This window comes from Epinephelus fuscoguttatus, linkage group LG7 (genome assembly GCF_011397635.1).
Source record: "Epinephelus fuscoguttatus linkage group LG7, E.fuscoguttatus.final_Chr_v1".
In the NCBI taxonomy this organism is placed as follows: domain Eukaryota; kingdom Metazoa; phylum Chordata; class Actinopteri; order Perciformes; family Serranidae; genus Epinephelus; species Epinephelus fuscoguttatus.
The window spans coordinates 25207792-25221714 of NC_064758.1; the positions used below are offsets into that span (position 1 = coordinate 25207792).

Consider the following 13923-nt stretch of genomic DNA (forward strand, 5'->3'; position numbering starts at 1 on the left):
ATGTGCAAAACGCAGCATCCAACTGAGCTGAGAATGTGCCACATGGACACGCTGCACTCTGTCATCCTGAGCCAGCGGCACACAAGTGGTTTCCTACTCTAAGAAAAGCCACAACGAGTCCAGAGCAAACTCCGAATGCGTCATGTCTCAGAAATTGAGAGTGCTTAACGCAAGCTGCAGAATATTTCAAATGGTTTGAATATTTCATTTCAATTTTCCGGATTGATAAAGGTCATGGTGGTCAATACAAACAACATCCTCCTTTCACAGAGACATGATTTCTTTGTTCCTCATAGTCTGCGGAGAGGACCGGCACACCCACACAAACACTGAGCCTCACAAACTATCAAGAGAACAGTTGAATAGCTGCTGCTGAGCTTAATAGTCAGCTTTTATTAACAGGCTTCTGTGTTCCTCCACTATTCAGACTATGGAGCTAATTGCTCCGATCTCAATGTGAATGGTCTTTTTTTGCTGCTCATTATAAGAGCTTGACATTCCCACTCCCCCTGTCTCCTCCTCTCCTCTCCTCTCCTTTCCTATCCTCTTCTGGCTTTTTAGAGGTTTGAAGGATGGCAGAAAGAAAGTGAGAGAAATAACACACCAGATCCAGGAGGAAGAAAAAGCCACTGCAGAGACAAAGCAGATTTGCCTGCGGTTTGTGGAAGCAGTGCTTGCTGGGAGTTGGAGTCCTGCCAGCCTCAGGGAGCAGACTTAACAGTATTGGCTGATAAGCTGTTCCATCTAAACAAACATTTGTTAAAACTGCATGGAGGACATTTGAAGGAATGTGATGCTGAAGCTCCCCTGCGTTGGGGCGAATAGAATTAAACAAAACAAATGAAGTCATGTTTGACTTTGCTGCATGGTCAAGAGATGGGCAGTGACTGTGGAGACATGAGGAGACAGACTTACTGCCCTACACAGAGAGGATTATTAAGAAAGCAATTAAGTAATTACCTGATCAATAGTCAATGTACATTATACAGAATGTTAGTGCACTTATGCAAAGCCTTCCTCTAAACAACAGATCAATAACAAGGAGGAGCAAAATGCCATTATCAATCTTGTTATCTAATTATAGCTCACTTTGAAACAAAATCTGAATACTCCATCAGACCAGCAAGGGGAAATGATTACGGATGTTCTGTAATGTCACCTTTATGGTTCCCCGTGGAGGTTTAGACTTGTAGTAGCGCTACGAAACTGTCCTTCTATCCCTGTTTTGCTCATCCTGAGCACGCATGCACGATACACAGTCCTACAAATGGTGTCACACTATTCCACGGATCAACAGGTGCCACAAGCTATGGAATAAAAATACTGGTATGTCAAATGTTCTATGAGAAATGAAATGCATCTGACATGTTTTTCAGACCTTAAGGAAACACAAAAAGTGTTTTGATGAGTTGCACTCAATGTAAACTTAACTGTTTCTTGTTTAGGAGAAAAATTGATAGTGTAGCCACGTGATGGATGCCATGTTGCTATTGCATCAGTTGGCACAAATTCAACCGATCCCCATGACCTTGCACGACCTTGCAATTTTGTCCAATCACCACAACTTTTCCACAAATTCAACTAGCTATTGTAGTTTCACCAATCATAGCAGTCCCCTGCATAATGTCACCAAACTCACTTCCTTGTTTCAGGTTGTAAAGGTGCAGATATGAGTGACATTTAACTCACAAAAATTACTGCTAAAGATTTTGCAAGACAATTCCATGATGTTCTGCATGAAAGCAGGGGTTAACTGTTTTGCGCCATGTGCAACATTGTGATGGAACACAAACATAAGTCAACAACAACCCAGAGAATGGCTAAAATACATGGACAAGTGACAAGACAAATCACCACAACAGAGGCTGCTGCATCAGCATCTATTGCAAGTGCTGAAAGAACCGAGTTGACTTAGATTAAATTTGCATGGTTAGTGGTAACGTTAGTGTGGTATAAATCACAAACTCAGAACAGTGCGTTTTTATTGTCTCTGGAACAAGTTGCTATTTAATGAATAAAACAAAAAAATAATTGCAACTACATTTACAACTTTCACTTGCTCCTGGAATTTCATTGCAAAAGACCCCTCAAAAAAAATCACAACTTTGAAGAAAAGCTGCTGTGAAATCAGTCATTTTAGGCCACAGAAATCCCCCCGAAAACACCCTGGAGGGACTGTATAGGACACCTTTAAGCCAGCGCCAGTGCTGATGCAATCTGGCTGATCAGGACCTGGCAGGACGGAGCACATAAGATGAGAATATAGAGAACGGCTGGAAACCATTAGAACTAATAGTAGAGGACACGGTGTGTAAAAAGGATGCAATGATACAGGCACATCAATACAGAGAAAGGCTCTAGATCTTGTCCAGTACAAATATAATGGTGAGATGAAGAAATGGTTTCAACTCTTTGTGCCCTCACGGGGTTAAACACTTCTCATTCAGGGTGATATTTGGACACAAAGTCTCTCTCACTTGCGTAAAAGCATGGAAAGTGTTTCTACAGTCCTACAATGGACAGGAACTTTCCATTCCTATTAAAATCCAGTGTCACATGGCAGAACCCAAAATGGCTAAATCAGACGGGTTCCTGGTTGTAGTGATGCCTTTTCAGGCGAATGGAAAGTAGGGCACTGCCAGACTGGCACTGGGCAGTCGGCTCAGAAACCGGAGGGGGCACGCATGAAAGGGCTGCTGAAGTCATTAGATTCTCTAAATATGTGCGACTGTGACCAGTGCTTGAGATGACAGTCAGGTGAGAGGCATTGTCTGTGCTTGTGTGTCTCTCTGTGCAATTCAGTATCTGCAGAGATCGATCTCAGATCTGCTTGAAGAGGAAGAAAACAGCAGGACACTTGGCCTCAAAGACGTGCGAGGGACACCGAGAAGGCACATCTGCCGATACACAAAAAACCATCTTGTCAACGATGGCACATTCTACCTTACAGCAGGTGTAAGGATGCATGAATTATGTTATTTATCATGCTCACAAAGTTTGACAGGCAAAGTCTCAAGAAAAAAAAAGATGAACTCAGAGGTCAACCGTAAAAAGAAAACCAGAAATTCAACAGCAACATTATGACTCTCTGTCTGCTTCAACATCCTGTACAGGTTTCAGTGTGGAGACGTAAAACAGGATGTAACAGAGGTGGCAGTTATCTAACAACACACAGCAGAAAACATAATGACTCATTGACAGAGGGGAAGAGATGCATGACCAGCCACACCTATGGTCATGTGATGCTTCGTCTCCACAACACAGTCACAGCAACACTGACCATCCCAGAGTCTTAGAAATACTCCCGAGTTGATTTAAACCTCATAAATTGTACAATAAAAATCACGCTGACTTTGTGCATGAGCTCGCATCAAAAACGTGAGGCCGGGCTTCCACCTGATGAGATCGAAAGAGAGGGGTGAGTGTGGTGTGTGTGCACAGATGGCTAACAATATGGGTCCCTGGACCACTTCAGCAGCTTATCACCAGGAACAAACACACACTCGTACACAGATCTGTGATTCATCCTGGTGGCTTATAAGCATGAAGCAGGCTGTCTGAACAAAAGTGTTACTGAAGAGTACAAATATTCTTCGTGGCTGGATGAGAATTCTATAGGTCACATTGATTTATTTATTTTTTTTTAAAGATGCATAGGATTATCCATCACTGCGGCACCATATAGGGCCATGGAGCAATTCTCTCTGCAGACCCTGTTATATCTTGAAAGCCTCAAACTCTGACACACACAGTAAAGACTGTGAACACCCAGCCACTGCAGACTGTAGCTGCAATCATGGTATACCTATCTGCAATTGTACTTCAGACGCAGGCAGATTGATTCTAAATGTCATCTCAGCTGCTTATTTCCATATTTCCATCGGCCATCTGCTGCACTCTGGAGCCACGGTATGCTCTTATAAGAGAAACACAGCTATACCTGGTGCGCTGACCTCCACTCTCACTCATAAATAACCACTTTTTAATGACGACATGTAGTTGTCTGAGCGCTCGGGGCACTTGTAGAGTAATTAGCAACAAATCTGTCGTTAAAAATGGCTTTTAATTAGACGCCCAATACAGGTTCTCTGCTGAGTTGTATTGTTAAACACTTACAGTAAATCACTGACAAGAAGACCCAATTAAAAACTAGATTGTGCAAGCAGCCTGCCATTGGGTACACACTCAACAGAGAAATTAATTTCCTCTGCAGTGTTATTTATTATTTCCTCTCCGTCCCATTTCCATGATGTGGAATGGAACAATGTGTGATGGCTGCTCGGACAGTCCTTTCACACACACACACACACACACACACACACACACACACACACACACACACAGTAGTATTTGGGCATTACAGGGGATTACAGAAAAGGCTGGAGTTAATGAGCTCGTAATTACTGTTAATTCCATCTGCCACCAGGATCAGAGCAGGCCAAAGGCTACAGCCAGCGGTCCTGTGAGTGTGTAAACGTGTGTGTGTGAGTGTGAGTCCATGGAGGGAAATAAGAGGTCACATCCCTAAATGGCCATCACAGAGGAGAAACCCTGTTGTGCCTTTGACAGGCATATCCCTGACAGCGATGGCCTGGGGGTTTAGGACACGAAGGCACACACACACACACACACACACACACACACACATTCACACACACATACACTCACACAAACATGTACATCCAATGCACTAAATTGCAGTTGTCCCCTGGAGTGGAGCTTGAATTAGCTGTCAGATGTGTGTGATGTTAGTAGCTAGTGGAAACGGCAGCTTTGCTCAAGTCACTGCTCCACTGAGGGTTACGCTAAAGCCAGCCAGGCTGCGTTTTACTGGCTTTAAGGTGTGGGTCTGTGTGTGTAAGAATATTGAGGTACATCATTCTTCCAAGGTTTCCTCGCAAGGACAGGGACACATTCTGCAAATGCTTGGGGCTTTTTAGATGGAAAGTTAAAGCACTGAAAAGGCACTCAGACACATCAGGAATCCTGGTCAGTAAAATGTTATTTTCTGAGCATGGGGGAGGGTGGGGATAGATGGGTGAAAACTGCACAGCTTAAGAAAAATTGCTTGAGTAAAATTCGCCCCCGACAGCAAATTTATCTCTGAATCTCATCTCTCTCACTGACCTCCCCGGGGTGGATGGACGAAGTTTGCTCAGAGTTCAACACATCGCAGCTGAGAGTCGACTTGGCTCTGAGCTACTTCATCCCCGTGAAATGAAACAGGACATTCAAAACGGCGGAAGGCTCCAGGCTTCATATAAGGAACTTCTGAGTGGTGAAATACTCCTGGAACCAAAAATTGTGTGAATGTTGGTCACGCTGACGCCAACTGGGTCATCTTGATCTTTTCATATTGTAAGCCCCAAAAAGGAAAACAGTAGGAGCAGGGAGAAGCGTGCAGATGGTTCCATGAGAGGAACCAGACACATACGCTTCGTCTTTGTGTTTGTCTTCTTTTCACTCAGCTCAAATAGGGTTGAAGTCAAAAGGCTACTGCCCCCCAGTCTACACAAGGCTGATGCAGGGCTTTGAAGGCAGTCACAATACAAACTAAATATGAATAGGAGAAAACAGTTTAAAGGGTCAGTTCACCCCAACACCAAAACTGCATATTTTTCTTTTTACCTGTAGTGCTGTTTATCAATCTAGATTGTTTTGGTGTGAGTTGACGAGTGTTGAAGATATCAGCCATAGAGATGTCTGCCTTTTCTGGAGTATAACAGCACTAGATGGCACTCGGCTTGTGGTGCTCAAAGTGCCCAAAAAATACATCTGAAAAACTCACGTACAAACAGTAATGTCCAGAAATCCTTTCCAGAGATTGTGACACCATTTCTCAAGATAATCCACTTTCCAGGGTTCCTACACATTTGGAATTTCAAAATTCCATACTTTTCCATACCCTAATTTCCAGACTTCTTGGCATTTTTTCAGAATATCCGACATCTGAGTAAATATATCAGTGTATTATATTCCACATCATATTTAATTATTGTTAATAGGCGATTGTTGCCAAGTACCATAATGGCATGCAAATAAAAACTCAGGTAAGTTCAATGTCTGGGCTGAGGCAAAAAGGTTGGGACTCTGGATGCAAGAGATGCAGTAACGAGACATTGGTGTTTTTTCCTTTCATGTGGCTCAGAATCGCCTTCTCCCCCATGTTGGCGATGTCAAACGATTTCACACAAAGCTTGCATCTAGCTCTGTGTGTGAATTGGGAATCCTTGGCCAACCAGTATTTATATACGGTATTGTCAAGCCATCCATCCAAAAACTTGCATCTACCCATTGTGAACCACGTGAAACTCGTCTTCTTGTCACTGATGCAGTGTTGGAGTGAAACTTGATACCTGGGGGGCTGGAGGAGGGTCATGGGGCAGCGGACTGGACATACCATTTGCCAATCAGGTAAAAGGGGCGGTATGTCTTCTGAGACGTTTGCTCTCACACAAACTGTGCTTGGCCCGGCATAAAACACGATCCGGATTGATTAAATTATTTTTGGAAATACCTAATTTTCTATTTTAGAAAACAGTATTTTAGAACAGTGGTAATAGTCTGGAACCATAAATATTTTTCCATACTTTATTTTTCATTTTCCATACTTTTTAATACCTGGAAATTGATCAAATTTATTTCCATACTTTCCATACTTGCGTAGGAACCCTGACTTTTGACCGAAATACACCCACCAGCTGTGTCACCGTACCAGAGGAAGCATGCATCTACTGCTAGCTCAGCTAGCACCCCTGAACCAGCTGACCTTACAGCTCAGCCAAGGAAGATACCATTTGTACACTTTTTTTACACAGAGATCGTGTAATAGGGCCGCTACAAAGCCCATTCTTTATGCTGCCTTTGCATTTTTACCTAGAACCAAACAACATCATTGGCATCATTTCGCTCCTGTGTGGGATTTTAGACAGCATCCCAGCATCGTGGAATGTGACATATAACATATGTGTTGGCAGCTCTTTATAAACAATAACAATGGCATTACATGGCAATAACAGCCATTTACCACCTCTGTTACACGGTGGTCGATCTCATCCTCTACTTTGAGGGTAAGGAGCTCCCAGACCTCATTGTTTTCACAATTTGTGGACATTTTTGGCTGCTGTCCTTCTTCTTTGAGTTAGCCGCTAACTACTAACAGCTAACAGCTGCTTTTTATATCTCCCGCGGTGGGCCGCATGCATAACACGTCGTCAAAATGTCACACCCTGAACGCCAATGCTCCTGTCCTGCCCACTTTATAGTTTATGCAGACATCATTTCTGCACTGTTACTACCTCTGTTCTCGGCTCAGAGGTGAGACAACTCCATCCACCCATTCTGCGATACACTGTCACAAGCACAAGCCTCTCATCCATGAGAAGATGCACGCTTCCTTCTTCAATGTGATACAGGTAGTGGGTGTAATTTGGTAGGGACAAAACAGTTGCTATATAAAACTGCTCACAACAAGGTGTGTGGATTATCTTGAGTAACTGGCTCATGATTTCTGGAAAGAGACATTGCTGTTGACTTTTTTAGATGTATTTTTTTTTTAGCGCTTTGTGCACCACAAGCCGCTTGCCATCCAGCTCAATTATATTCTAGAGAAGGCAGACATCTCTATAGCTGATATATATCCAACACTCTGCAACTCACACCAATCTAGACTGATAAAAACCACTACTAGCATAGAGACGACGAAGAAATTTAGATTATGGTGGAATGTAACAAATTGGTAATATTGTTGAAAGTCCACATGTTGGGATATATTTAGTGGCCGCATGGACCACCACAATCTACAGGGCTGCCTCCATTTAAAGGTACAATATTACGACCACCTTCACCATCACTTTGTTTCTTGTTTTGTGCAATTTTGCCATCTATTGGCTGTATCTCTGCCATCTCACAGGACATAAGTTTGAGGGCAGTGACGCTTCTAACATCTGAAGCGGACGTATCTATTTTCATAACTAAAGGGAGTATAAATGAGCCTTAAGAGGAAAAATGTGTTGATTTTGGGGGCAACTATCCCTTTAACAATCTTTCCACAAAGTGTCCATAAATGTAAAGGGCATGAAAAATTAGGTCAAAGCGTGTTAGATTTCCAAAGACATTAAATTTGTCTCAGTATGTTAAGAGGTGACCAGCAGAGCTCTTATATGACCCAATAACCCTTGACCCTCAAACTTCCCTGAGTTTCTTCCAAAACCCTTTTCTTCTCTACAAGAGTGCAGGAAGCAGAAGAGGGACAGCACTCCTGGGACAAGGTGGAACAGCCTTTTAAATCACCTCCATAAGTAGTTCAGTCTGGGGTGCAGTGTGGAGCGCTTCCCAGCCACAACTCAACGGCTAAGAACTGGGGAGGAGCTAAGAAGGAGAACCCCGGGACGCAGAGGCCCAGTACAGGGGTTCGGATCCTGGGGTAGAATTACCTCTGGCCTCCTTCCAGACTTGTCAATGACAACAACACAATGTGAAATACAATACAGCTAACCTGGTGGGTTTTGGGAGGGGAACATGCCGCACAAGCCCAAGTTTAATTACTGACATTAACTGTGAAATCTAATAATGATAGGCTGGTGATCAGTTACAGTAACAAGGATGCTGTCAGTGTTTGCAGCAATATCAAATGCATCCCAATAGGGAACTATCTCCCTCTAACACACACACACACACACACACACACACACACACAAATATGCATACACATATAGCAGATGGAGGAACTATGATATCAGCGTGACGTTCATGGGCAGTGGCTCGAGATGGCAAATGCCTCAGTCACAACAACTGGTACGGATCCATGAATAACATTTCAGGGGGCACCCTCTCCCCAGGCTAAGAATTATCTTTCCCTCCCCTGCCTTCAACGTTATGGTCAGTTCTTTATTTTCTGATGACGACAGCTAATCAGCTAATGCCACCACTTGATTATGTGTTAATCTCCCAGATTAGCAGAGACAACAGCAGTTCATTTCCACATTGCTGTGAGAGTTAAATGTGCTGACTGGATAGGATGAGCGGATTGTGGGACTGATGGTGCTTAAGAGCTGCATCTCTTAAGTCAGTTTTGCGGTAAATAAAGAGAAGATATGTTGAGATGGACAGAAAGTAAAAGACTGAGAGAAAGACAGAGAAAGCAAAAAGTGAGATTGCTTTTGTTTAAATCAAATCAAGCTGCACAAAGAGGCTACAGTTCGGGCAGAACACCACTAAGCACCTGCCAAAGGTTGTCCAAACACCACCTGAACAAAAAGGAATGAAAGGCCCATTGACTGGGGCAGAGATCTCTTTCACTTCTGGCTGAGATAAAGCAGACAACTATTAAAACACACACATTACTCCCCTGCTGTGGAGGGGACGGACAGGTCACTATATGTGTGTGCGGTTTTGTGTGTATATGTGAACACATGTGGTGGTGACCGACGGGCCCCGGGGGCGCACCCTGCAGGAGCACGCACCCATCACCTGCTGTCACTCATAACACGCACTCTGGTCATGCCACTTAAAGTTGTTACAGTGACTTTGGGAAACATTCCTTGCCCTCGGGCTGCTCAAAACACACACTTCACATTCCAGCAAGTGTATTCTGGGGTCCCACTCCCTAATCCTCCGACATATGCAGACACACATATTGCATACCATCGCACGAGTGCACAGATACACGAAAATAAAATGATGGATCCAGAGGTTTCAATAAAATGGAAATCTGCAGGCTCAAGCTTGTTGCCAATCGTCTCGCTTTTCATTTAACTGAAAGAGAACTCTGAAAGTTTCAATGCGGGACATTGTCTGAGCTTTTTACTCCTAGAAAACCAGCTTCACTATCATGTGAAAATGACATCCAGAGGTCATTACTCTCCACGGCCATTGAGGTCCGGCTTATAGCTTTGCTCCCTTGTCCCCTGCAAGCCTGTTAAGGTGCACTGTAGTCTGGCTGTAGGTCCTTCTACGGCTTTGATGTAACAGAGAAACTCACTAAACCACAGGGGCACCACCTCATGAAAATATGAGCCCTGTTTGTGAACACAGGCTCCTGTGTGTACAATAAAAAAGTGTGTCTTACAAGCACAGGTTACAAGCATCTGTTGTTTCGCTCTCAGATCTCCCTAATGACCTTGTAGGCTGGGCAAGTAAACCTGTTCACTTGATTGCAAAACATCAAGAGTCAGTGGCTGCATGAACTGACTTGTGTTTTTTATTTTTATCTTTTCATTTTGGCCTTTCATCAATGCTGACCTGACCTTTTTGGCCAACAAAAATTAAGCAATTTGTTGATAAATCTGAAAAAACTGGCAGCGTGGATGCAAAACACCCCAGGCATCAGAATAAAAGGTTGACATTGTGCGTTTCTGCAAACCATGGACATTCGTACATTTCATACATATCATATAAACATCCCTAGAGTGACGTAGTTCAGATTACACGTATATGAGTTTCTCAGAAGTTGAAGGAGGGGATGGTAGATGGCGTGACACCTAGGTCAAATGGCTGTCAAACCAAGACCAATGTTGGAGACCAGCATACAAGAGTGAGTATTTTTTAACTAAAGTTCAGGACATGTCCAGCCATGTTTACAGCAATGAAAGCATATGTTTAACGATGGTTTGTGCAATGTTCAGTCATGGTTGTGGCAACAAAAATTTTTAACAAGATGTCGGGATATTTCCAGTTGTGTTTGTGGTGACAAAACTGGGTATTTATAACAAGAAGTTGGGAAGTTTCCAACCATGTTTGTAGTGTAAACATGATCTTTTCCTGACCCTAACTAAGTGGTTTTTGTGCCTAAACCGAACCACACGTTATCCACAGCGTTCAACATATCAGCTACATATAAAATGCACAAATTTAACATATGAAACATTTTCCTGCTGATTGGGTTGTGGTAAACCTTCTGTAAAATATTCATACGCATAAACTGTCATGTGGTCCGGTTGGTAAACTGCTGGATGTCGTCTCCTGCACATGCCTAGTAGAAGAGATTTAAATGTTTTTGATTACTCTGCAGTTTCTATGTGAACAGGAATAAAAAAAAAACCCATCCAAAAATATGTCTGTGTTAATGGAAAGCTTTCAACACTGAATTTGACTTTTCACATGTTTCTGCGCGTGTGTGGACATGTTTGTGTGCTTAAGATTAATATAAACTTGCTCATGAATCATGATTCATGAGGGCGTGAAGACGCAGTCAACAGGCCAATGACCCTTCCAACTCATCCAGGGTCTGAGTCAGCAAAGTGTGTTTCCAAAACAACTAGAAACCATCTTTAACCCTGCACCCTTCACACAAACACACCAGACAACATATGTGTGTTTGTGTGTGTGGATAACAAACAACTTTATTTACTAAAATGTCAAAGTTAGAGGACATTGGTGCTGACAGGTCTTTCCCAACAGTGCTGTGAATGTGCTGCTTTACTGCACTGCGCCATACAGATGGATATAATTATGATGTATTAATTAAAAACATTACGGATTTCAGCTTTAATTACCGTGCTGGGTCTCCAGTGAAGCAGCTGATGGCAGGAAGCTATTAAAGCATTCAACCAATCAAGAGCTGCTCTGACCAACACTTGCCACGCACAGCTAAGTGACATCAGCTGTGGCATGAGTCTGGTCTGCGTCACAGTGACCTGCCACCGCTGCGCTGTTTTTATTGAATTTAAAGAAAACTGAGAGGACTTGGGTGCGACACACATTAATGAGTGATGTCATGTTGCAAATCAGTTATTTGGACTGAAGCTGTGTTGTTAATCACGAGTGGATCTCCACAGGGGTGGGCCATGCTGAGCAGGCTATTTGTGTAGTGTTCAGATGACAACACACAGGGACAGACAAGTTGATGTTGGACTGTTTTCAATATGACTAATGGAGTTGATCAAATCTCTGTGCTGCCTGGAACTGGTTAGCTAATGATGCATGCTCAATGTCTCATTGTGCAAACTCATATCTAGACTGTATGTGCGGAGACTCGCACACTAACACCTCTGGCCTCCATCATAGTTTATCTGTCTTTTGACAGCCAGTCTGTTTAAGTGTGTGTGTCCAACTCAAACACAGATAGAAACAGGCTGCTTGGTCCTCTGGGACTTGAAACTGAAAATGTGTGTTTGTCAGTGATGGCGAAAGTGTCCGCTGGGTGTGTGTGTAATGCCCCGATACCAGACCAGTCTGCTCTAATGGGTTTACATAAAGGGTCGATGGATGCTATAGGGGTCAGTCGAGCAAAAAGAGCAAAGCTGACCCCCACCGTCCCCTTCAACCCTATACCCATCTCCTACAAACACACACACTGAATCAATAAGAGCATCTCAGCCCATATTGTCATCTCTACATTACCTCCATCTCTGTCACAAGCCTTTTAATGCAGCTCTATCACCACACCACCAACAGCCTACTCACACCAGCTGACCCACATTAGCCCACACATTAAGACATATACAATTAGATAACTCTCACACGGCGTGGGTAGAAAGCTGGTACCGGAGGAGGCTTGCTGCTCTTGGCCCAATCACAGCACATACACCGGGAGAAGGCGTCTTTCAGAATGTAGGTCAGCCGTTCGGGAGAATGCGGTTCGGGTCCTGCAGCGGATCAATGCGAACACACCCACCCACTCACGCACTCGCATGCATACCTGCCTCTGCCCACTGCCCTCCAAACACCAGCAAACCACTTGTCATCGCATGCAGCTTAAAACAATGGGCATGCCAGCCGAGCGTAAATCACAGAGACACTTAATGCGCGCAGGCACATTATGCGCGTACACACCCACATGGAGCATTCAAATCCACTGGCACTTTACTATTCTCATTAGATGATTAGCTGTAGTGTGCTTCCTTTTATATAGATTCCTTTCAGGCTAATGCAGGGACATGATCCAGCCTTTTGCCTCTAATATATATAATAAAAGACAGTGCTGATTCAACATATGGCTTTGCGCATTGAGGTCTGTGCCTATATGCTGTGTAGCCTATAGCTCCATCTATACGCTCACCAGCAGCGCAGTCTTTCCCCTGCGTCTAGACTGACATGCATCCTACACCAGCAAATGCGAGCGCAAATAATGAAACGTGCCACCATGCAGCTGTTGGAGTTTTATCAATGAGACGTGCTGCTGCTGCTGCTGCTTTTTACGCACTGGCTCCGCCGGAGCTTCCACAACCCATTCACCACTATCTGATATCGCGTTAATAGGAGAATCAAAAGCAGTGTCACCAGCGTGTCAATTAGCTTCTCATCCGGCACTCTCAGTCACATGCACCCAGCCTCTGCTCTCATCTATTACCTTGACAGAAAGTGCATTGTCCTCCCCGCGCGCTGCGGAGCCGGGAGCTGCAGCATTTTCCCGTTCAGCACGCGCCCGCTCATTCTACAACCGTCCAGCTTTCACGCCGCTTTGTTCCCGTTTGGCATATCCCGGCTCTGAAGCAAGAGAGAGAGGAGAGAGAGTCCAGCCCGGTGCTTTCCGCCTGCCGCTGATAACCAGGGAACCGCCTGTAAGAGTCAGCAGCGTTAACTGACTGACCCACTCCCGCAGTGCCTCCACTCACACACACTCTCTCTCTCTCTCTCACACACACACGCTCACACAGAAGGAGGGAGGGGAGGGAGGCGATGAGCAAGGGAGGGAGGGAGGCACGGATAGAAAGGCAACACCCCAAATTCCTCCTCCTCCGGCCCCCGTTTCACTGATCGCGACCAGCTGTGCCTTTCCCAAAAGCGCATAGAGGTTTTCACGCGCATTCAGTCGCAAGATTAAAAAAACCCGCAGTCATCATCACATTCTCTGAAGGGACATGTCAAAGACATTTTCACACTCTTAAATCTCTAATCAACACACAGGAGACAGCCCGCTGACACCACTCAGTCAACCCTCTGATACAGAGTCTGGTGACGGCTGGCACTCATGCTCATTTG

General features: G+C 44.2%; 1 protein-coding gene across 1 annotated transcript in view; it reads right to left on the reverse strand.

The window, feature by feature from the left end:
* LOC125892374 (neuron navigator 1-like) overlaps nt 1-13923 on the reverse strand; it is a 148603-nt gene that overhangs the window by 40279 nt on the left and 94401 nt on the right. The window lies entirely within an intron of this gene.